This window comes from Schistocerca nitens, chromosome 8 (assembly GCF_023898315.1).
Source record: "Schistocerca nitens isolate TAMUIC-IGC-003100 chromosome 8, iqSchNite1.1, whole genome shotgun sequence".
Lineage (NCBI taxonomy): Eukaryota > Metazoa > Arthropoda > Insecta > Orthoptera > Acrididae > Schistocerca > Schistocerca nitens.
Window position 1 is genome coordinate 181,209,569 of NC_064621.1, and position 24,753 is coordinate 181,234,321.

Genomic DNA, 24,753 nt, shown 5'->3' on the forward strand with positions numbered 1-24,753 from the left:
TCGAGGGACGCGAAAACAGGAACACAACAATTACTGGTCACATCCGTCACAATTCCGCGATGACAGAAATAATAACTGGACACAACAAGGCTATTCTTACAACGCAAATAGTGACCAAAACAGACACCACCCGTATGACAACCGATGGTAGAGTAATAATAATTACAGGGAAAGATCACCTCTCCGCAGTAATGACTATAACAGAGACAATCAGAGAACCAGAAAATATGGGAACCAACATTATTATTATCAAGGGAGACAGAATAACTTCAGACACAACGGTCCACCGTGGAGTTACGATTCCAGGAGAAAATCTCCAACACATGACCGACAAAAAAGAAACTATCGAAACGACCGACATAACGACAGACCTGAATGTTATCAGAACTGGCGGGATTCAAACAGGGCAGGGCCCTCTCGACAAGGTGAATTTGTAGAAGTTAGGTCTCCTAATCCTAATAACGACGTGCGCCAACAAAGAGACAGACAATGACTCGCGCCGCAGGCAGCCACGTGCGCTGGCTGGCTCAGAGAAAAATAACATAGACGCTAGCCTTGAGAAAAATTTTAGCATTCCTTACTGACGTATACCACATGATAATTGCGTTGAAGTTGAAACTCTGTGTACTAGGAAGAGTAAAGGATTTCACCAAATTTCACATGTAAACCGTTTATTGAGAGATAATCTGCTTTTTTAACTTAGTCTCTACCATAAAAGTTTTCACTTCATGTTGCTAGCATGCTTTGTCAGACTTAGAAACTGTTAACATGCAACTATGATTTAAAGTTAACTATCCAGTCAAGAAACTAGGGAACTTATTTAGACAGTAATTACAAATGCATTGTTATAGTGAACAGACGACACAGTGTTATTGTGTGTGTACATTCTTGCTTGTTCGTTGCATGATTACATGACGACTATAAGGCTTACATACTTAGAACATATACCGGTACTGCTAATGACATTGTAATGCAATGTTTTGGTTTACTTAAAAATACATTATGGATTTAAAGTGCTTTCTGAGAAATACCAGATGACACAGTGGTTAGATTATTTGACAGCTACACGATTATATCACGACGCTACTGATGAGTGACACAATTTATATTATTGCTTTTGCAGTGTATCTGTTTTATATCTGCACAGTTTTTCTGAGTTCTTCTGGAAAGTAAAACATGTTTAGTAGTAACTTTTGTGATATAGCTACAATGAGACAGCCTTTTTCGCAGCACAACAATACATTACAGTATACTACTTTCTTGATCACGGTAATGTACGTAATAACTATAATATCTATAAGCATAGCATTTCACATCTGATTATTACAAGGTAAGTACATTGACTTCTACAGAACTTTGCTTACAGACAACGATAATTACGACACTTGGCACATTTTTCACCCTTAAGTAATGACAGAGATTATCTTACAACAAGACACACAGTTTAGCACTACAGTACACGTATTTGAGTGATTAATTTTGTACTTGAAACATTTATTTTTAAAGATTTTTGAATTACAAAGATCAAAGGTTTTCTGTGATACATTTCATTCCATTGCTATAATCTGTAACACCTGAGGGTATAATTACATTAATCCTCAGGGGGGTACAGGCCTACTTTGTGTACTAAGTGTGTAGCGACCGCTAGGAGCCCTAGCTAATATGGTATTTGCTTATACAACTTTACACATCGGTACCATATTTCTCTAACACATAAATTACACAGCTATCTGATCATTTAACTGAAAGAGACAAACATTGTTTTTACTCTGTCAGTGACAGATGTTTACGTAATTACACAGTTGGATAACTTCACACTTATGAAATTGTATTTTGTCTGTACTTTGTGAACTGTTCATTTTTTTTTGGAACCATTGTGATACTGTGAGAGCTTTGAATGATGTATTTGGTATCGGATCGTGATTTTTAAATTACATTTGAGGTAGATGACACTATTGAAATGAGCAGAGAATTTTTTTTAGGTTTTGGAATTATTGCAGAAAGCTTTATGATCAATAAGCTGATGCTATATGAGAAATTCGATTATGCTACGTGTTTATTATGATGAAATATTGAAGAAGTGTCGACGAATATTTATACACTCCTGGAAATTGAAATAAGAACACCGTGAACTCATTGTCCCAGGAAGGGGAAACTTTATTGACACATTCCTGGGGTCAGATACATCACATGATCACACTGACAGAACCACAGGCACATAGACACAGTCAACAGAGCATGCACAATGTCGGCACCAGTACAGTGTATATCCACCTTTCGCAGCAATGCAGGCTGCTATTCACCAATGGAGACGATCGTAGAGATGCTGGATGTAGTCCTGTGGAACGGCTTGCCATGCCATTTCCACCTGGCGCCTCAGTTGGACCAGCGTTCGTGCTGGACGTGCAGACCGCGTGAGACGACGCTTCATCCAGTCCCAAACATGCTCAATGGGGGACAGATCCGGAGATCTTGCTGGCCAGGGTAGTTGACTTACACCTTCTAGAGCACGTTGGGTGGCACGGGATACATGCGGACGTGCATTGTCCTGTTGGAACAGCAAGTTCCCTTGCCGGTCTAGGAATGGTAGAACGATGGGTTCGATGACGGTTTCGATGTACCGTGCACTATTCAGTGTCCCCTCGACGATCACCAGTGGTGTACGGCCAGTGTAGGAGATCGCTCCCCACACCATGATGCCGGGTGTTGGCCCTGTGTGCCTCGGTCGTATGCAGTCCTGATTGTGGCGCTCACCTGCACGGCGCCAAACACGCATACGACCATCATTGGCACCAAGGCAGAAGCGACTCCATTCGTCCCTCCATTCACGCCTGTCGCGACACCACTGGAGGCGGGCTGCACGATGTTGGGGCGTGAGCGGAAGACGGCCTAACGGTGTGCGGGACCGTAGCCCAGCTTCATGGAGACGGTTGCGAATGGTCCTCGCCGATACCCCAGGAGCAACAGTGTCCCTAATTTGCTGGGAAGTGGCGGTGCGGTCCCCTATGGCACTGCGTAGGATCCTACGGTCTTGGCGTGCATCCGTGCGTCGCTGCGGTCCGGTCCCAGGTCGACGGGCACGTGCACCTTCCGCCGACCACTGGCGACAACATCGATGTACTGTGGAGACCTCACGCCCCACGTGTTGAGCAATTCGGCGGTACGTCCACCCGGCCTCCCGCATGCCCACTATACGCCCTCGCTCAAAGTCCGTCAACTGCACATACGGTTCACGTCCACGCTGTCGCGGCATGCTACCAGTGTTAAAGACTGCGATGGAGCTCCGTATGCCACGGCAAACTGGCTGACACTGACGGCGGCGGTGCACAAATGCTGCGCAGCTAGCGCCATTCGACGGCCAACACCGCGGTTCCTGGTGTGTCCGCTGTGCCGTGCGTGTGATCATTGCTTGTACAGCCCTCTCACAGTGTCCGGAGCAAGTATGGTGGGTCTGACACACCGGTGTCAATGTGTTCTTTTTCCATTTCCAGGAGTGTATATGGCTATTACAAATTTCATAAATTCACTGTAGCTCCATTCATTGACATATGGTCACGACACACTACAGATACGTAGAAAAACTCATAAAGTTTTGTTCGGCTGAAGCCGCACTTCAGGTTTCTGCCGCCAGAGTGCAGTGAGACGAAATGGCGTCAGGAGCCGAGAAAGCGTATGTCGTGCTTGAAATGCACTCACATCAGTCGGTCATAACAGTGCAACAACACTTCAGGACGAAGTTCAACAAAGATCCACCAACTGCTAACTCCATTCGGCGATGGTATGCGCAGTTTAAATCTTCTGGATGCCTCTGTAAGGGGAAATCAACGGGTCGGCCTGCAGTGAGCGAAGAAACGGTTGAACGCGTGCGGGCAAGTTTCACGCGTAGCCCGCGGAAGTCGACGAATAAAGCAAGCAGGGAGCTAAACGTACCACAGCCGACGGTTTGGAAAATCTTACGGAAAAGACTAAAGCAGAAGCCTTACCGTTTACAATCGCTACAAGCCCTGAAACCAGATGACAAAGTCAAACGCTTTGAATTTTCGTCGCGGTTGCAACAGCTCATGGAAGAGGATGCGTTCAGTGCGAAAGTTGTTTTCAGTGATGAAGCAACATTTTTTCTTAATGGTGAAGTGAACAGACACAATGTGCGAATCTGGGCGGTAGAGAATCCTCACGCATTCGTGCAGCAAATTCGCAATTCACCAAAAGTTAACGTGTTTTGCGCAATCTCACGGTTTAAAGTTTACGGCCCCTTTTTCTTCTGCGAAAAAAACGTTACAGGACACGTGTATCTGGACATGCTGGAAAATTGGCTCATGCCATAACTGGAGACCGACAGCGCCGACTTCATCTTTCAACAGGATGGTGCTCCACCGCACTTCCATCATGATGTTCGGCATTTCTTAAACAGGAGATTGGAAAACCGATGGATCGGTCGTGGTGGAGGTCATGATCAGCAATTCATGTCATGGCCTCCACGCTCTCCCGACTTAACCCCATGCGATTTCTTCCTGTGGGGTTATGTGAAACATTCAGTGATTAAACCTCCTCTACCAAGAAACGTGCCAGAACTAGGAGCTCGCATCAACGATGCTTTCAAACTCATTGATGGGGACATGCTGCGCTGAATGTGGGATGAACTTGATTACCGGCTTGATGTCTGCCGAATCACTAAAGAGGCACATATCGAACATTTGTGAACGCCTAAAAAAAGCTTTTTGAGTTTTTGTATGTGTGTGCAAAGCATTGTGAAAATATCTCAAATAATAAAGTTATTGTAGAGCTGTGAAATCGCTTCAATCATTTGTAATAACCCTGTATATATATATATATATATATATATATATATATATATATATATATATATATATATATATATATTAATGGCTTTTGAACACTGTTAATGTAAATACATTGTTTGTTCTCTATCAAAATCTTTTATTTGTTAAGTATGCCTAACAATATTTAGTGCCTTCCGTAGTTAGAATCTTTTATTTAGCTGGCAGTATTGGCGTTCGCTGTATTGCAGTAGTTCGAGTAACGAAGATTTTTGTGAGGTAAATGATTCATGAAAGGTACAGGTTATTGTTAGTCGGGGCCATTCTTTTGTAGGGATTATTGAAAGTCAGATTGCGTTGCGCTAAAAATATTGTGTGTCAGTTTATTGATGATGAGAATGAGTACGTTCAGTTTAGCGCAGCTGTTTGAAAATCAAATAACGTAGAGGTTCTCCAGCACTGCCATTTAAAAAAAAATTTTCTAAGGGAATGTTTCAACATGAATAAAATTTTCAGTTTAGTTTTTAATACGCAACCTGTCATTCCTTATGTGTCAACAGAACACATTTCTTGAAACCAATGCCACATTTCTCTAAGGACACACAATTTACGTCTATATGCACATAGGCTGAACATTCCCTCGTTGAAATTTTGAGGCTATAAGCTGTCGCATTACTTACCGTTGCAGTGTAATTTAATCTAAGGATACGTAAAATCTCAAGAAACATTCATGTGGACAATAGTACATCGAATAGTGTGTATGCATTCTCTTGGAGCTACGAAGTTTGTTTACTGAAGTAACGATCGTTAGAATATTATCATAGTGGCTACATTAATTAAGTAAACATTTTGTGCTGCAAACTGATTTAAAGTTGTAACTAAATTTGCAGTTAGTCAACAGATAATTAACTAAACATGAATACTTCAACAAGTTGATGTAATTAGCACATTTCAAATATCAGTCTTCGAAATTATAGGTGACATTAGTTGCCAGTATTGACAACTGGAGCGGATGGGTTTGTCTGCCCTGTTGCTACTGCTCCCTTACACTATTACCAATAATATCTCACAAACATGCGTGCAGTTTATAATGTTTTATTCTCTGATCGATAATAAAATATTTCTGTAAGTTGTTTTGAGAGAGAAAGTTTTTATTATAATGACGAGACTCTGAAATAAAGAAACTGAAATTATCAACATAGCTGGTTTTCTCGAAGAGTCATTAACAAGGTGATGCTCCACCGTTTATCAGCAATAAAAGTTTGAGTCGACACCACTGGCGAGCATAAAAATGCGTTCAAGAAATCGTAATCCGACTCCGTAAATCGTGAAGTTATATTCAAGAGATGATCTTCGACTGGTTATACAAAACGCATATAGGTGGCTATAATGGCAGCCGATCAATCGCCTCAGCGTATCATGACCTCGACGTCGTCTAGTGTCATGCTAAAGCTGAAAAAGCGTAGAAACGAGTTAGCACAAGTAGTTACGAACATTTTATTAAGAATGGAATTTTCAGTCTATCACAAGAAAGGAGAAGACAGACAGAGAGAGAGAGAGAGAGAGAGAGAGAGTGAGTGAAGGAGACAGGATTGCTCGTTAAAAGAGCTACTCTCATTTGTTTCTTGGTCATACATAAGTCCTTAACGATTTGTTAATCTAAGGTCGACAGTGCAGTTAATATTTGAAAAACGGGTATCATACAGCCCCCTTGAATGGCGTTGTCACAGTTTATTGCCTAACTTGCCGACGCTATTCAACATGTAACGAGATGATTGCTGTTAACTGATTGTAACACACATGCTCGTTAACAAACAACACGTACTTCACTAATAATTCATTAACCTACTTCACAAGACATTGTACAGAATTTCAGTTCATACATACGTGTGGTCAAAGATAAGAAATGGTAAGTTTTCTTTTATTTTCATGGGTATTGTGTTTTCCTCACTTTAGAGCTGCATTATCATTTCCGTTTTTGTATATCGTTCTCAGCACGTGACCGTTCCATTTGTAAGAAAATAAGAGTTTATATCAACAATAAGGATTGCAATTTTAATTTTCCACTAATTCTGTGTCGCCATATATTAAGTGCCAAGCCGTAGAATCGCTGTCACCTAGGAGACCACGTGTTACGAGTGATAACACAGGGTGATGAGATAGTACCAGCCAGGGATGTGGACCCAAGTAAGGAGTTGTCTTCCGGACTGGCACATAGCAAAGGAGGATAACCATAACGTCTTTCAGGTAGGCGTCAGGTGCTCAACTGATTCAGGATTCGGAGAACACATTCATAATAGAATGAGTGATAACTCAGTCAACGCACGCTGGTTGTGCCGAAAGAAAAAAATTAGACGTACAAATGTAGAATTTTTGTTCTTAACGTCATGTTTCGAGATATAAAGGGAAAATGTTTTTTGTGCTTCTTTTCGAGAGCCATTAAATTTTCCGCCAAGGGACGTGACTTCCTTGAAGATTATTTGCTTTATTCTCTATACAAATTTTCGCTGCGGTGTGATTACCGAATTCTGCGAGCCGTACAACACGAAGCAGTCTCCATGGTCTTAATTCACTATTAATGTTCATAACACGCACCATGTATTAGGGCTCATGTTATTCATTCTCTTTACTTTCATCGACACTTTACTTTATTTAAAATTCTGCAACGGCGTTACTTAGCTCCAGTCAGCTCGACAATCAAGTCTGTGGCAAGGAGCTAGGATTGTCGCCGGGCGCGTACACAAAACCTTTCCAGTGGATTGAGATTTGAGTGTAGCTGTGGAATGCACAATATGTTTCCGAGTGAGAATTGCGGGTTCATGGCACTACGAAGATTCCACTGGTGCCCAGCATGTTTCACACCATAGTCCACAAGTAGTCAGCTGGTCACCGGCTATAGTTCGGATAAGCAAAATGTTTGTTCTCTCTTTGAGTGTCGGAATTCGTTTGCAGGTAACATCTTACACCAAACGCTCGGCCCTGTCTACGTTCAAATCTTTACTTTCACGACCATATCAGGATAGGCACACACACTCGCAAGACAGGTTCCTACAGTTCTCACTTTAGTTGCCGTAGAATATTTTCACTTTGTAGGAACAAATTTACTTATTCTACATATTCTGCTTCGAAAGAATAACAGCTTTCCTTTGCATTTATCCTTGTCATTTATGAAAGTGTGTAAATTGTATTTCGTTACATCAAGTAAAGGGACGTAAATAACAGACAGATCTGGTTTCTGCGTACTCGTTACGATAAAAGCGCTGCACTATTTCAGATTCAGGCATAAGGCATAACATGTATCACATAGGAAATATCTCCACGCGGCATAGCAAGAAAAAACCGAAAACGTGTTTAAGTCACAAGTGGACTAAGTCAAAGCAAAGGAAACCTCTAACACGGAGCGTGACTGGACACTGTACATGCAGTTAACTTCATCAAAACTTTCGTCCACTAGACGCTACCAATTTCTTATTCTGTATAAAACTAACAAAATAATACCTTATATAGACTTCGAAGCTTCTTGCAAAATAGTACTTCACTGAAAAATGTTTACATAAAGAAAATCTCTTCGGAACTTTTCATAAAATTTCGTGTCATATGCATTCATATGTCTACAGCAGTTAATTCGGCATAGGAAAACTTCGAAACTAGTATGTACAATTAAATTCATATAACTCTTCAACATAAAATCGTAACAGTTCCTACAGACAGCAAAATTCATGCGTCTGTTACTTGTTCATAGAGAACGATAATCGTCTGTTATTCAGATAAAATGTTTGTTCAAAATGTCTACAATGGCTATACTTTGGTATCATGGGAACAATAAATACTTTTCGCTTAACAAATTTTGTTTCTAGCCACTACCAGTTTCGTACTAACCCAAACAAATGGTTACGATGAGACTGCTATCTCCGAACAAGGTAACATAAATATAGAATACATGTATAGACACCAGATTAATTTTTAGCCTTATGCAGATAATACTTCAGTCGAGTATACTCAGTGTAACAACACTAATAACTTTTTGTAGAATGCAGTTACAAGTACTAAAACTTAAATCCATTATAACATTCATAATCTACCGGCAGTAAACAGATATATTTTATTATGATTCTCAGTTTGAAAACTTGGTGGCTAACTACGTAAATATCTCTTCAGATCTTGGTGGGAATATAAATATTTAATTTTCTTTCATCTTGGAAAAGTCAAAAGATAACTGTCAGTGTTAGATGTGCTAACGATTTTATGTATGTCTGTGTGTGTGCGTTTTTGGATCCTATGGGCGCCAAACTAATGTGGAGATGAACTAAAACTGTTGTACAGACATGCACTCGAACTGACCACACAGTCACTGTATCTCACATGCACTCTTACATGCGTTAAAACCAATTAGGAGAAAAGACAGCTAAACAAGAAATTAAAACACAAAGGAAACAAAGAGCAGAAGAGCTAAAAGAAAAGCACAGGGAAATGTGACTGACTGACCACTTACAAAAAACTTGGGTGAACCAGTTACCATTTGACACATTAACAACGTCTCCCTAAAATCTTGTTAAACTGTTGGACAATTCACAAAAATTTTAAACTTGAACCACATTCCTTTGAATATTGCTTAAAATAGAGGGCAGGTCCGCTGGCAAATCCGCCGTAGTCCGCTGGTCGGCAAATAGAATGTAGTAAATTAAAATGTGGCGCACCGTGATATGGACGACACAAGCACCACACGTTGGAGGGTGCTCTCGTCGGAGTATGAATCAGAGCGTCATAGGGCTGTGGTCTATGTGAAGATGAGTAATCAGGACCTTGCCGTCAACGTGGCTGGAAGGAAGTACGCCACGGCTGAGTTGTGGGCCTGACGACAAGGAGCTTGTTGTCAGTTACTTCCAGCCACCTCTGTCTTCCCATCGAAACATGACTTTGTACCTCAACAGCGAAGTGATAGCACACAGGGGGATAGCACACCCAAATACCGGTGGATCACGACACGCATCCTTGGCTTCTCGATCCGCCCTTTCGTTCCCAGCAATTCCAATGCACCCAGGTACCCAACAGAAAGATACCTCCTTCATCAGTCTCTATAGTGGGAGGAGGTCATCCAGGATTTTGTGGATGACTTTATCTGCTGGATACAAACGTTTCAGAGAGAGAAGGGCACTCAGAGAAGCAGAACAGAGAAGAAATTTACACTTGAAGAAAGTCTCGTCTTCTCCAGCACCCACAAGATGGCACACAAATCTGCATCAAAGACAGTAAAGGCCTGAGGTGTCAGACTTTCAGGGCACGATCCGGTAAAGCAACAGAGCAACCAATATAATGCCCCTGTTTTGACCCATCAGTAAAAACAACGACAGAGTCGTGGTGCTCAGACAAAATGGCAGAAAAAAGGGAAGCAAGAGTGCCACCTTCCTGTAGTGCACCAAATCTAAAATCGCTCTGGGTCTGTCCAATAACCAGGGTGGAAGATGGTTGAAACGTTGGACTTGGGGTCGTACGGCTCCACACAGAGGGACTCCAGCACGTGCTGCACGTGGATCCCAAATGGCATCGTGGATGGTTGGAAAAAAGGCGCTCCAGAGGCGAACGAGCAACAGTATGGTGTGCTAGAGAATTTGGAATTGCAAGGAACTTACATGCCTGAAGCACCATATGGAGCTGGCGCCAGATTGTAAGTAGCAGCTCCCCTGCCTCAGCACAAAGGATGGGTATGCGATTGGTCCGATAAGCACTCTTTCCCAGCTGAATCTCTTCATGGTGGACAGCGTCAATGATCCGCTAATAAGAGGGGCTCGCTCACTGACCAATACACTGTGCACCTGTAGTCCAACCACAAACGAGCGAAAGCCCCATAAAACTGGAGAATACGCACGCTGTCCTCTCTCAAGACCTGTGGCTAAGGCACTTGGTGATGTTAAGTGCCTTCAACATTCTGGCTTTAATCAGGTGTGCCAACCACAACAATCTGGGGTCAAAAATGAGGCCCTGAAAACGCAATGAGTCTCTGAAATGTAGGATAGTATACTCCATATGCAAGGCAGGTAAATTAAAAAACGATGAGACCAGTGAAAATGAACACACACACACTTAACTGCTGTAAACAGAAAACCCTTCTTTCCAGCCCACTCTAACTGCCGCACTGCAACTGGTGGCTTGCTGTTCCAGCACTGGAAGAGGAACAGGAAACAGCAAAATCATCCACAAATAACGAGCACTGTAGAAGACAGCATTGGGACATTGTCATCATGACCAGAAAGGATTCAGGACTCCCACTCGTAGCAGCGGAAGTTTAAAAACATAACAAAATAATTTTTTTTATATGAAATTCCATCATTTTTTTCACTTACTATTGGCTGCATTTCTTACTATGGGTACATTTTTCTCAATAAGTAAGAGAGACTGTTCGATGAATTTTGCACAGCATACAAACCATACTTACAGGTGTCTGAGACTTTACGTTTTAAACTTTATGTTTAGAAAAAAATCAAACTTTGTAGTTAATTATCTCAATTTTTACCACAGTATTTAATAGATTTGGAAAATTCTAGAGTTTCATACACCTGTAAGTATAGTTTGTATGCTGTGCAAAATTCATAAAATAATCTCTCTTACTTGTGAAGAAAATGTGCCTATAGGAACAAATACGGCCAACAGTAAGGGAAAAAATGATGAAATTTCATATCTAAAAAAATTTATTATGTTATGTTTTTGCACTTCCACTCCTATAAGTGTGAATCCTCAATCCTTCCTGGTCATGCTGAGAAAGTTTTATGAATTTATTTCTAAAAGTATAGACAGTAGAAAATAAAATGTCCTGTGGTGCCTCTTCTGCTCCAAGTCAGCCCATTTGACGTCCTACCCCCCTTAAATAAAGGCAAAATCCTGTAGGATACCAAGTTCAACCCTCAGATCGTCATATAAAACGCACTCAGTTAAAATATGTCGAATTGACAGCTGTGTCCTGCATCTCTGACATACTGGGGGCTCCTCCCGACACAAGAGGAAGCCGTGCGTCAATGGACAATGTCCCACTCTGGGCCGAGTAAGGGCTACTTCTTCACACCGTCGTGAGTGGAAGGAGGTAATCCATGGTCGCACTGAAGTCTTAATGGAACGCAGTTTATTGTTCCAGCCACTGAGACTCCCACCAAAATATGGTCATCCTGGTCACAAAGGAAGTGACAGCTCGCAGAGGAACTGAACAGCGAGCAGGAGGAGGAAGGGAGCAAGTCTCCTTGGCAGCAGCAGCAGCGAGTTCGCTTGCCTGGATGCCCATGTGCCCTGGAACCCATCAAAAAAGGATTTCCTTGTTTTGCCTGTGCAAGAGAAGGAGAGCGTCCTGTACCTGTTGCACCATCCGATCTGCTGGGCACATCTCTCCAAGAGTGAGAAGGGAACTTTGAGACTCAGAGCAGATGATAAATTTTTTGTCATGGCGCCGTCTCACACTGGTCTCATACACGAGACGCCTCCGGGCAGCACGTGTGTTTACCGTTGATGACAGAGTTGCACAGTGTGCATTGTTCCTAGCTGGACATACAAGCTGCGTCTTAACCGTGCTTAACTGCCCAGCATGACTGACACAACACCACGAAGTGCGCGAGTGTAGCTACAAACCATCATAAGCGCATCTAACCAGGTTGTCAATCTTATGCTGATGTCACAAGCCTATGTAAAATGGGAACCAAGTCGACCTCTGTGAAACTGTATGGCGTCCCAGAAATAGTTGACACTCGCCCTAACAGAACCTATTTACGAAAATAGTGCAGAGCAACTTCGAATGCCGTCTTCCTCGCATTCCTAATGTGGTACCCCGTCCATCACATGTTACCCTTCCTGCTTTCAACACGCACAGACATTCCCACCGCTGTGTAGAGACTCCTATATCCCAGTACAAAAGAATGTCTTGAGAATGAATCGAGCATTATGATTGGCTCTTATCCAAGTTACCCCCGAATTACTGATGCGATGTGTGTGGAAGCACCTTCTTCCTGCAGACCAGACTTTCAGCGGTTATTTTACACTGATTGCCATATTCCACCAGCAATTAAATCTTATAAAACTAACCTACATGTTGTCAAATACGGAAAGACTCGTACTCAATTGCAGTGCTCTCCCACTGGGGACAGGAGCATGAATATTAGAACGCGAAACCGATCTCTGACCCATCAATATATCACTGTGTACCATGCCCATGTAGTAAACATACAATTTGTATCCTGCGCCATATGAAGTCACCCATTTTACGTCATTCATAATATAGTGGGAAGACAGACAGTGCAGTATGTATACTCTCAGCACTAAATATTTACTGCAAGGTCGGGTGGGCATCCACACCCGACAGGTGGCCACAGCACCCACAGTGGACCAAAGTGATTCTCAGAAGTGTTCTACAAATTTGGGCCCTCTTACCCTCGACAGAAACATGTTATTATTTCTGGGCCAGACATGCTTGCTTTCTAGCTTTTCTACCCCCATCTCCATTGTGTGTGGAAAATCCACCTTCAAACCCTATCCTGTGCACAGCATATTGTGGATCTGCCTCCCAACATCTCTCTAGTTATAGCGCACAGTGAATCCACACTCGATCGCTAACTCGGGTCTAGCATGGGTCCTGGGAGAATTCCACGACACATGAATATACACAGACACACAGAAAACAGAGAAAACGCTCTCCAAATGTGGAGGTGACTGGACACAATCAAGTACAGTGCTATACTACACCTCCTGATCAGTGCATTTGGGCTAGGTGTTGGCAGCTGTGCTACATCTAGAAGCAATTTTAGAACAGAGAACGAGAGGTTATGTCATGATGGCATGGTTAGAACTGCCATAGAAAAGCCGATAGAATTGTGAAAAATGATTGGGCAATAGGTATAAATTGACTCAATATACACTGACATGTGGGGAAATTGTGGATGTACTTGCTTATCTTTTGCTAGGACAGAACAACATGTACATGGGGATGAGTATGTGGCATTAAGAGAAATATGAGAAACAGTCGACATGGAAGTGATGTGAATCAGGGAAGCAGTCGATTTTTTCTCCATCGAGGCAGCGTTATACTGTGTGTCTATTGAGGTACCAGTGATAAACATTAATTGACTACTGTATTTGAAGCTTTTCAGGAAGACAGGGAACCATCTGCCTTTAAACCTACATGCATATGTGTTAAAGGATAACAGAGAGTGGATGGGATGATCGATTGAGATGGAGCTGTAATGAAGTACGATTTAATGGTAGACTGATGATGCATTCTAGAGAGGGGGAAGTTGATGTAGGATAATTTTTCCACTGTTCTGTCAGGATGCACCAGTCACATGACATAGCCTGCGTTAGACTCGTATACTGCCACGTGTTCTGTATGTGATTTAAACCACTGTCTACTTGCTATCGACGGTAAACCTGTCGGTCATCATAGGACTTCCATCTCACGTGTGATGAAACGTGGCTCATTCCTCTAAACGATCTATGATTTATATGATGTACTCCATCCCCCCTCAGCTTCATAACTAAGTTACCAATAGGTGCTTGTGAGGCACTGCAATCCCAGTGTATACATTTTCCTGATAGATGTGGTGTTTACTGAGTTATTGGCGGACGCTGCTGCTATGCGTTTATCTGCTTATCCCCCGTTACTAACGATCATTTTATATAGGCCTGATGTAGGCATCATATTATTTCTGAAGCGTGATTGGATGTGAGCAGTGGACACTATACGTCTCTGGAAAGCTATATTGTGCTCTTATCACATAGAGCTAATGTTTCACGGAAGTAAGTTTTTGTTTTACAGTTCGATAACATAGTTTATCGTAGAGAAACTGCGAAGAAGGATTTTTGTTATGTGCTTGAAATATAGTCGGTTGTGAGCTCTGCAACATCCATGTACTAATTTATATTTACGTGACAAACCCTATTTCTAGGGCTATATTTTAATTTTGACAAATGGATCTATGTCGACATTTGTAAAAACGGCGATGATACATCAGTCCATACTAATGTAAAATTGCCACCTTCTGAAGAAGACAAATTTAAATTTGTTGAAACCTAGATAAAGAATTCTTTATCCATTGCAACTGGTCGGCTGCTTATAATTTTATTACGTGGAACCGTTGCTGTTGTGCAGGTATGTTTAAAATACTGAAATATATTTATTACATTAGAATATTAAAAACACTACATTCCATACGACTGATAGGATGGAAACGCAAGTGATCCAACATTATAGGCTGTTTTAAGTGCAGAACGTTGTAGCCTTAGGGATGCATGTGTTTATGTCCTCTCTTACCAATACCTTCCATGTCCTGATCCTAGACTATGGAATAATACTTCAAAATTGATAGCTTGTTTGATTTATGTAAAAATGCATCGAACTCCATCTGTCTGGAGCTCCAACATGCAGAAAAAACATCCGTTTCTTGTTTTTCTTAACCGTCTGCTATTACATAGTGACATTTTGAAATCTTTTACTATACATCGATACGGATTGCTAACTTTCCCGAGATGGGTGCATCTCGAGAAATCTTGTGCACTTGGATGGGTGAGGACGTGGGAAGCTCCATTCACTCATGAGCTGTGGGATGTAGCAGTCTCCTTCTGGTCGGTTGCAGATCAAATCGGTAACGTTGCTCCAGGGCGGGTTGGTCAATGACAGTGTGAGGAGGGTATTTCACTCTCTAATTTTACCATAAGACAGCGAGAATGCTCTGAGACTCCCAGATGCAGAAAGATAGATCGTAAATTAAGCACTATGCTGAATGTGTTAGAAATATGTAGAGCGCTGTCTGATATACTTTTATGGTGTATGTGTTTGAGAATTACGGATGAATGGATGTACAGGTTAGTCATCTATCTACGTTTGCAATGATACTCGCATAGTGGAGAAGGGGTGGTTTAGCTATGATACTCAGATTGGGAAACATGCTGTCATATCACTGGTCGATGTTAAAATTAATGTAAAATTGCTAAAATTGTTTGCACTATCAACTGCGATGCTTGTTATTAGATTACGACTTTTCCATCACATATTTATACGGCCACACTGTTGGTTACCTCATAATGATTGACTGACATCCCTTGTTCGAGTTCGAGAAAGAGGTTTGGTGGATGGACAGCACCTTCTGGAGTGGATAGCACCGAAACAATGATCTCATGCATGACTGCAGTATGATTAATCAGTCGAAACGGAATGTGGAGTCATCAGCAGTTCCGTGACTATGACGGAGGAGTTTAAATGTAGAGTTCTTGACTCACATTTGGAATCACCTTTGGGAACTCTCCACAACATGACCAAACTCTACTAATTTCATTACGTTGTAAATGTCTGTTATTTAAAATCATACAGTGTGTTTGGCATCTTATGGTAGCCTCAGTAGTAATTTGATTTACACTGTGCGACATCCAGTTTCCTGCAAAAGGCTATGTCAGTTTAGAAACTGACACAGACTTCGAAGTCGCGGCAGGAAAACAAAATGTATGGCGGTGTACAAAGCGTGCTACAGCAGAAAAAAATAATGTTTAAAACAACGAGACATGGCCACAGAGAGCGTCTCTTACGATTTACAGTATAGTCCACAGGATACAATCATCCCCCTACAGTACACGTGATGTTAGTTTAAACCGGCCTCTGCAGCGGATCAGTACCTGCATATTTAATACGATCGTCCCACACGAGCAGCAGCAGCACCTGTCTGACGGGAGAATTCAATGACACGCGGGTTATTCCGTTAGGAATGCTAGGAGGGATGCACCCAATGCTATTCTGAGGATTACTGCGACATCTCTCTCTCCATGCTGGAACCCTGCCACAGTTACGCTTCATCGTTCCAGCGTCGGTGCCTAGGTGAGTTCTATATTGGATGAAGTTATTGGAGCATTTATAGTTCGTAATTTTGTTGTGACTTATTCATCCATCTGTGAAAAAATACGGAATATTGATAGTTAAGTTGTTTTCAGTAGAGTCAGGCAGACAGTGATCCGTTCAAGTGGGTCCGTTTTCCACATGTCTTCTGAGAACTCATTGAGCAAGGTACCCTGCCCTCAGCAGAAAGTGCCTCTACAGAAGCACCTAGCTGTCAAACAGTTGGTGTGAGACTCCGCAGATCAGCGTTCTGCTGGACTCTCGTAATGTGTCCTGTTTCCTAGAGGTAGCATAAAACGTCGACAGCGGTTGTCAGACAGACACCTATGCTGGAACAGTAGTAGCTGGCTGCATGCCTGCTGTATCAAAGCCTCCTACTACTGAGCAACGAGTTCTTCCGAGGTGACGCCTGCTTCCTAGAGGATAACAAAGTGGGAGCATTCGGCTCAAATTCCCTGCTCCAACTGCTGGCTTCTCAAGACCTCTGCTGACACAGGCGAAATTCTATCGTTATGTGCACTTAACCCCAATTGAAATATAGGAGAAGAGGATGAAAGATCACTTGACCTTTACTATCACTGCTATAAAACTGGAAAATGACATTAAAATTGATTGGTCTAAACGTGAGGTTAATTCTTGATTAATTGAATTTGCTCATTAATAGAATGAGAGGTAAATTAAAGGCTTATGGAAGTAAGGCTGAGAGACATTAAAGGACAGCTTCAGGGCCATCTGATTGGAAGTGTTTTCCCTTTCCTTCGCGCCCACAGGCACCTTTCCTTCATGAAGTGTGAGTGATGTGTGCATAAGTATTTCTCTTAAGTGTAGGTGACTAATGGATTGTGTGTAGTGTAGCGCCACGTTCGTACTGGAGATGATGAGAGAAGGTATGTTGTAACCTGATACCAGGACATAAAAGCTACTGCCAAAGAGCACCAAGGGGCCCACCGAATCCAGTTAATCTATGGATCACCATCAACAGTCTCGCTACCCCGCGCGGCCCAGAGTGAAACGTTCGCAGCAGTTCACAGAGATAGTGTTGATGTGCATGACATGTTGTTTTATATTGGTAGTTTGTAGTTGGTTGTCGATTACAAAAGTTAGATTCCAACCTTATCAAGAGCTCAAAGGGAAAACTGCCTTAAATATGGCAGTACTTTGAAAAATGGCAAGCCATGTGCCATGTCCCTTTTCATTAACTATAAGAATTATACTGTAGTAAGGGGATAATGAGAAGGTGGAATATCTCAGTAATGATATAAAAGCGTATTGGAAGGCAGTGACTGTATGTACTAAACCACGACTAATGTCATGTCTCATGTATATTTAACATGCAGCAGGTCTTTTCTTTCTTTACTTTCTGAGAGTACTGGGGAACAGAGAGGATATTGGATCTGGGAAGCCAAGGCAGTGTCTGGTGTAACGAAAAAGTGGGATGAGCAGTAGCAGGGATTCTGGCTCTTGCACAGGGTAGATATTTTGAGGTTTTGTCCACGTGAAAGCTGCACTACTGGGTATGCCCCATGGGCCCAATGCGATTGGCCGTTTATGAGTCATTTCCAACCTAGCAATCACGTAGTGCCGATAGGAGCAACTTTTATCAGAGGGAGACTTGTGCTCTGCCGTGTTCTGAACAGTGCCTTCAGCAGATAACGGCCTAGCAATGTTATCTATGTAAGAAAAATTGCGATTTAGGCAACAGAGTGTTCTAAAAGAATCCTAGACTCTTGAAAGGCTAATGCTACACTTCATGTATTTCTCGCCCCACAGTCACTGCACAAACTACACATACTGTACACACACATTGTTTCGTAACACTACACATACTATCAGCTTAGGTAAGGACGATTTTGTGTACCGCAACTTGCAATTTTCTGGTCCGGTAAGTTGAATCAGGCACCCCTCTATAGTGAGTGAGATGTTGACCTCAGAAAGAGGATAAAAATTCAGTATCGTAAAATGCGTAGATTCAGTATTACACACTTCACCACATTCGAATTAAGTTTCTCCAGAAAAGATAATGAAGGAAAAATATAGTGTGAGCGTATCGTATGGAACGACAGATGTTTCATTATTGTTATTTCTGTACACTTGTGTTACATTTTTTGCCAAACCCCATCTCTGTATGCAAATGGAATGTAACGCATAACGGGTACTTCAAATGGTTCAAATGGTTCTGAGCACTATGGGACTCAACTGCTGTTGTCATCAGTCCCCTAGAACTTAGAACTACTTAAACCTAACTAACCTAAGGACATCACACACATCCATACCCGAGGCAGGATTCGAACCTGCGGCCGTAGCAGTCGCACGGTTCCGGACTGCGCGCCTAGAACCAAGAGACCACCGCGGCCGGCACGGGTACTTCTTAACTGCTTTTCCTCATAAGTTTGTTTTAGCGATTTATTTAATCTACTTGGCAGTTCATTCCTTAGTAGAAAGTGATGTTTTGAGTTTAGTGTTTATTTTTTTTCTAGGTGGATGTAAGTTCAGTCTAGGTCTAGTTCCATGGGCGTGGACAGAGTTGCTTGCGCAGTAATTATCAATGATATTTTTGATGTATACAATTGATTGGTAAAGATACTCACACAGTGCGGCTACAATCCCCAGTGATTTGAATATATGTTTACAATGAGCTCGACTACTATTTTTGATTATTGTTTCAAATATGTTCAAATGTGTGTGAATTCCTAGGGGACGAAACTGCCAGGGTCATCGGTCCCTAGACTTACACACTACTTAAAGTAACTTATGCTAAGAACAACACACACAGCCGGAGGGAGGACTCGAACCTCCTGCGGAATGGGCCGCACAATCAGTGACGTGGCGCCTTAGATGGCGTGGCCACTCGCGCGGTGGTTATTTTTTTATGACCCTTTTCTCCAGTTAGAAAAATTTGTCTATATTTTGTGCATTTGCTTCCGAAAAAAGAGTTTACATATGAATAATACGTAACTACGCCACGCGGGAATAGCCGAGCGGTATAAGGCGCTGCAGTCATGGACTGCGCGGCTGGTCCCTGCGGAGGTTCTAGTCGTCTCTCGGGCATGGGTGTGTGTGTTTGTCCTTAGGATAATTTAGGTTAAGTAGTGTGTAAGCTTAGGGACTGATGACCTTAGCAGTTAAGTCCCATAACATTTCACACACATTTGAACATTTTTACGTAACTACACGCCACTCAGTGTTTAACAATGATGACAGGACTCTTAAGGGCATAACGTGCTGATGACGTTCGGTTTGTAATATCTTTTACTGTTCACAACACTTCAGTTAAGAGTCTGTATTCAGTCCCTGAAAATTTCCATTTACTACACTGTCTGTAAAGGTGCCATTTACGTTTAATAAAAGAGTGTCATTTTCCCTCTTCAAATATGAATTCATGACATCAGCTTTTTTTATGTTCAGTGTCAGATTATTTCTTATTGACCAAAATGAAGGCTTCACTAAGGGTTTCATTTGCTTTCTCTTCGACGACTTCTCTTGTTTTCTCAGTGACTGTGATGTTGCTATCATCAGGAAAGAGGACTTTTTCCCCATGTTTGACATTACCAGGTAAATTGTTGTTGTATTTCAGTGTCTGCATTGGTCATAATATGCTGCATTGAGGAAACCCTGCATTAACGTGTTGTGGTTCCGATAAGTGGTTTACTAATAATTTAGACTCATTTGAAGTATGTATTATCTCTGGTCTTTGTAATCTTTGCGCTAAGTTGGATTGGAATCAGTCATTAGCTACCCCTCTTATTCCTATTGCTACATTTCTTCATAGAACATTATGGTCAACAGAGCGTTAGAAAAGATATTTGTGACACACTAATCTTTGTCAAGAGCATGAAGCAACCATTTTGAAAATTCTATTTTAGGTGATTCTGTACTTCTATCACTTTTATCTGTCATTCATAACTGATCTTGTTTTTTTGAGAATGGTGATAGCCAGGAAATGGACTTGCAATTTCCTATGGTTTCTACAAAACTTTCGTTAGTAGAAGTTCTACCCAGCCTGTTTTAAATACTCTGGAAATATCCCTTATCCCTGACACGAAGAATTCATTCATTATCATTGTTAATGGATCTTGTATACTCGCTATGCATGGTTTCAGCACATGCTTGGGTACTTCATCTAAGTCTACTGGTTTTATTATTTTGGTTTTACTGATTTCAGGCTGTGTGGTTAATAGTATAGTTACAGATGTTATATTAGTTTTAGGCGTTTTCGTTGCAACTTCTCTAGTACCCGAAAAATGATGGGTTACATACTTAGCTACGCGATGAGGATCATTTATTACTTTATACACCTCCCGTATCAATATGTTTCTATGAATTTGTTCGTCTTTCCCTATTTCCTTTGTTATGAAATTCCAGGCTGCCTTGCGTTTATTTCCTGCATCGCACATTATTTTTGTCATTAAATGACATTTTCGTTGCACTCAGCAACCTCCTTTCTGTCCTACGATAGTTACTGAAGAACTCTGGCTCATTACGACTCTGTTTCGTGGAACTGAGGTATTTACGGATTTGGAGGGACTTCTTAATACCTACGGTTATCCATTTGTTTCTGTGAGACTTTAATACTGACGTTGATATTTTTGGAACTGTCTGCTCAAAGTTCAGTGTAAATAATGTTAAGAATGTAGACAATTTCATATTTACATTGGTTTCTCTATACTCTTTATCCTAGCTTTGGTTTGCTAATTCATCAGAAAAATTTTGTAATTTGATTTCTGACAATTTTCCCATACCGAAGTTTACTTTTATTATCTCGCAGAAATTGTATAATGGTCCAAGATTCTTTACGGCTACGTCACACGTTTTCCCGTCCATATATGTGACCACATGATCAGTTACTGGTCCAGTCGTTGTGGCAATCCTTGTAGTAGTATTGGCAAAAAGGGTGTTTTGTCACATAATTTCCTGTTATTTGACGCTGAGGAGCCATTGCCTTGCTTGAAACAAAATGAACTCTGTGGTATTTCGGCAACTTGCGACGATAGGTTGAACCAAAAAGAGGAAAGAACGTTCTCTACATCACTAGCGGAACTTGCGAGAGGCTATACCGTTATTTTAGTTTTAAGCAGAAGCCCATATTTGGTTGGTCTCATATGATAACTAACATCCTTACATGTCTTACAATACCTTCATGTGTACTGAAGTTATTATTTGTGTATACTACACATAGAAAAAATGGCTAGCCTATGGACAGTGGAGTTCACATGGATATTTTAAGCGTGTCCATATTCGTAAACGAAATGTGTGATTTGCGAGTCAGATGCAGCCGACAGCTATCACAGGAAAGCGCTACAATCGTTAGTCTCCTTAACTAGCAAGTCCCACGTGGAAGTGTAGCAATTTTGAAGAAAACATCAGTGTCCCACTTGCAGGCCGAACGTTTTTCACTTTGACGTTAGATAAGTGATCTATGAAATGACATAGTGTCATTGTTTTCATAATTGGTCATGCCCTCTCTCCAAAGGGCGTAGATTTCACGTCGCGCGTGGATGACCGTAGTTGACGTCAGGGAGAATGTGAGAGGTCCCACGTAGAGAGGCATCACGCATCTGGCTTTAAGACAAGCACTTTTTATGGCGCCGTCAGACAGGATCAGTGAAGGGGTTCTAATTGGCTCGTAAAGCCGTCGTAAAGCCGTTATAGGTTTCGGTCCAAAAGGGCTCAGGTTAGCCCTCCCTCAGAGCTCTGATTCGTGGTGCAGGTTGACTCCCTTCGGGCATCTGTCAGTCTTCCTGATACCTAGACGACTCATGGTTGCCATACCATCCCGGCATAGGCGACGTCTGTTGAGCTTCTGAGGGAATTCTCACATGCACTGCTAACCCGAGGTGGCTCTGTGCGTTGAAAGACACTGATGAAATAAAAATCGCAATACCAAGAAGGAGTTGTGCGGCATAAACGAAACATGGTAGAAGTATTTTCACATCTAAAAGATGATTTCTATTCAAATTTCACACCAGTCGCATAAGACTGGCTTTGGTAGCGCCACGGTGAGAATGCAAATCAGCTTTGTTTTAAATACGCACTCTAACGTTCGTGAGCGTTAGTTACTTTTGAGACAGCACGTGGTGATCTGACTTTCGTAAAGAGTAACTTAAAGGAGATGAAGACACCATTGTCAACACCTCACTGAGTTCCAGGGAGTTCGTGTAATAGGGCTACGAGAAGCTGGATATTCCTTCTGTGACGTTGCAGAAAGCCTTGGCAGGAATGCAGCCACTGTACATGATTCCTGGCAGCGGTGGTGACGAGAATATACGGTCGGAAGGAGACCTGGTTATACACGGCCACGTGTCACTACCGAGGGAACACCATGGTGTTCGGTGCATGGCTCTGGCGCAACATACGGCATCTGCAGCAGCAATATGAGCAGCTGTTGGCACCACAGTGAAACAATGAACTGTTACATATTGGTTATTTAGAGACTGCTTCGAGACAGACGCCATGTACGGTGCATATCACTGCACAAAACTATCACCATCTGCGACTTTAGTGATGTCAAGCGATAGGTCATTGGAAGGCAAGGTAGAAGTCTGATGTGTTTTCTTAATGAAAACTGCTTCTGCCTCTGTTTCAGTGATGTCCGTGTGCTGGTTAGAAGAACGCCAGTTGAGGGCTTACAACCAACTTATCTGTGGGCTAGACACACTGGACCTACACCTGTAGTTATGGTTCTGGGTTTTATTCCGTATGACAGCAGTCTGGTGATTGGACGTGTTACACAGTCATTCATGAACAGCACTACAAAGAATGTTTTCCCAAAGGATAAAACACCCACATATCGCTGTTGTAACCCAACATGCGCTACAGAGTGTTTGGATGTTGCCTTGATCTGCTAGATCCTCAGATCTGTCTCCAGTTGAGCAGATGTTGGTCACCGTTGTAGGACAACTCCAGCGTCATCCACAAGCAGTAGTCACCGTTCCTCTATTGATCAACTGTGTGCAACAAGCATGGAACTCCGTGCTATGAACCGACATCCCCCACATGTAAAACACAACACATGCACATTTGCGTGGTTTCATTCAACATTCTAGCTGTTACACTGATTATTATTCTACGACCATTTCACGTGTGCTGTGTCCTATCTTCTTATATTAATAGGTGATCTTGCAATTTTAATCACTTAAATATGTTACCTACTCACGGGTGATTAATTTTATTTGTATAATAAATTAAGTGCTTGTGTATACAGCACTTATTAAATTTGATTTAATAACTAAGTTGATAAGTGACTTTTGAGGAATAAGGAAGCAAAACTTATGCATGGTTTCCTCGTAGACTGAAACAAAGCTATGTGATTAACACTGTTGGTACGTAGACATTTCGTTATAAGAAGAAAATTTTGACTGTTAGTATTTATTTTGACTAAAATCACCTGAAATAGCTGTATGTATGAATCAGGCTGATTACTGAGGCCTTCACTGCGTGTTTTAAGAAGACACTGGTTGAAAAGTATATGTAAATAGTAATTATCAGAAATCCTAGACAAAACCTATTTTAATATCAGTATGGATACTGCGTGAACAGTACACTATGATATACAGAGGACTACAGGTTGTGATGCTTCACAAAACCCATACAAAGACTTGTAACCTGAGGAAGAAGTTTCAGTACCTCTAGTAGTTTTGTAAAAATGATATGACTTTATATTATTTGAAATCAATATGATAGTGTTTGGCAAAAAGAATAAATAAATAAAAAAGGAAGAGATTTGTACGTATATATTTCTAGGATCTACACTGTAAATATGGTTTATTATGTTGTTTGAAACGTCAAGCATTTAGGTATGAAATGAAAGACTGGCACATAAAATAAGTATTTCATTACCAATGGTTTGTAAATACACAACATTGGAAGTAGCTGTAAGTTAAGGATGGAATATTTTGTATTATTACTGTTTACAGCCATGCAAATAATAGTATCAGCAGTACAATCGTGTATTTAGTGTATATATTGCTCCAAGCACCTGGAGAATTCTAAGTAAGTGATCTGTCAAGGTTTGAATATGGTTTCTTGTTCTTTCTCTACATTATTCGATTTTCTATGGTGTTTAACGCTGTTACGCAAAGGTTGGTTGTTTCGTAGGAATAGTGTTCTGCTTGCCTACATAAC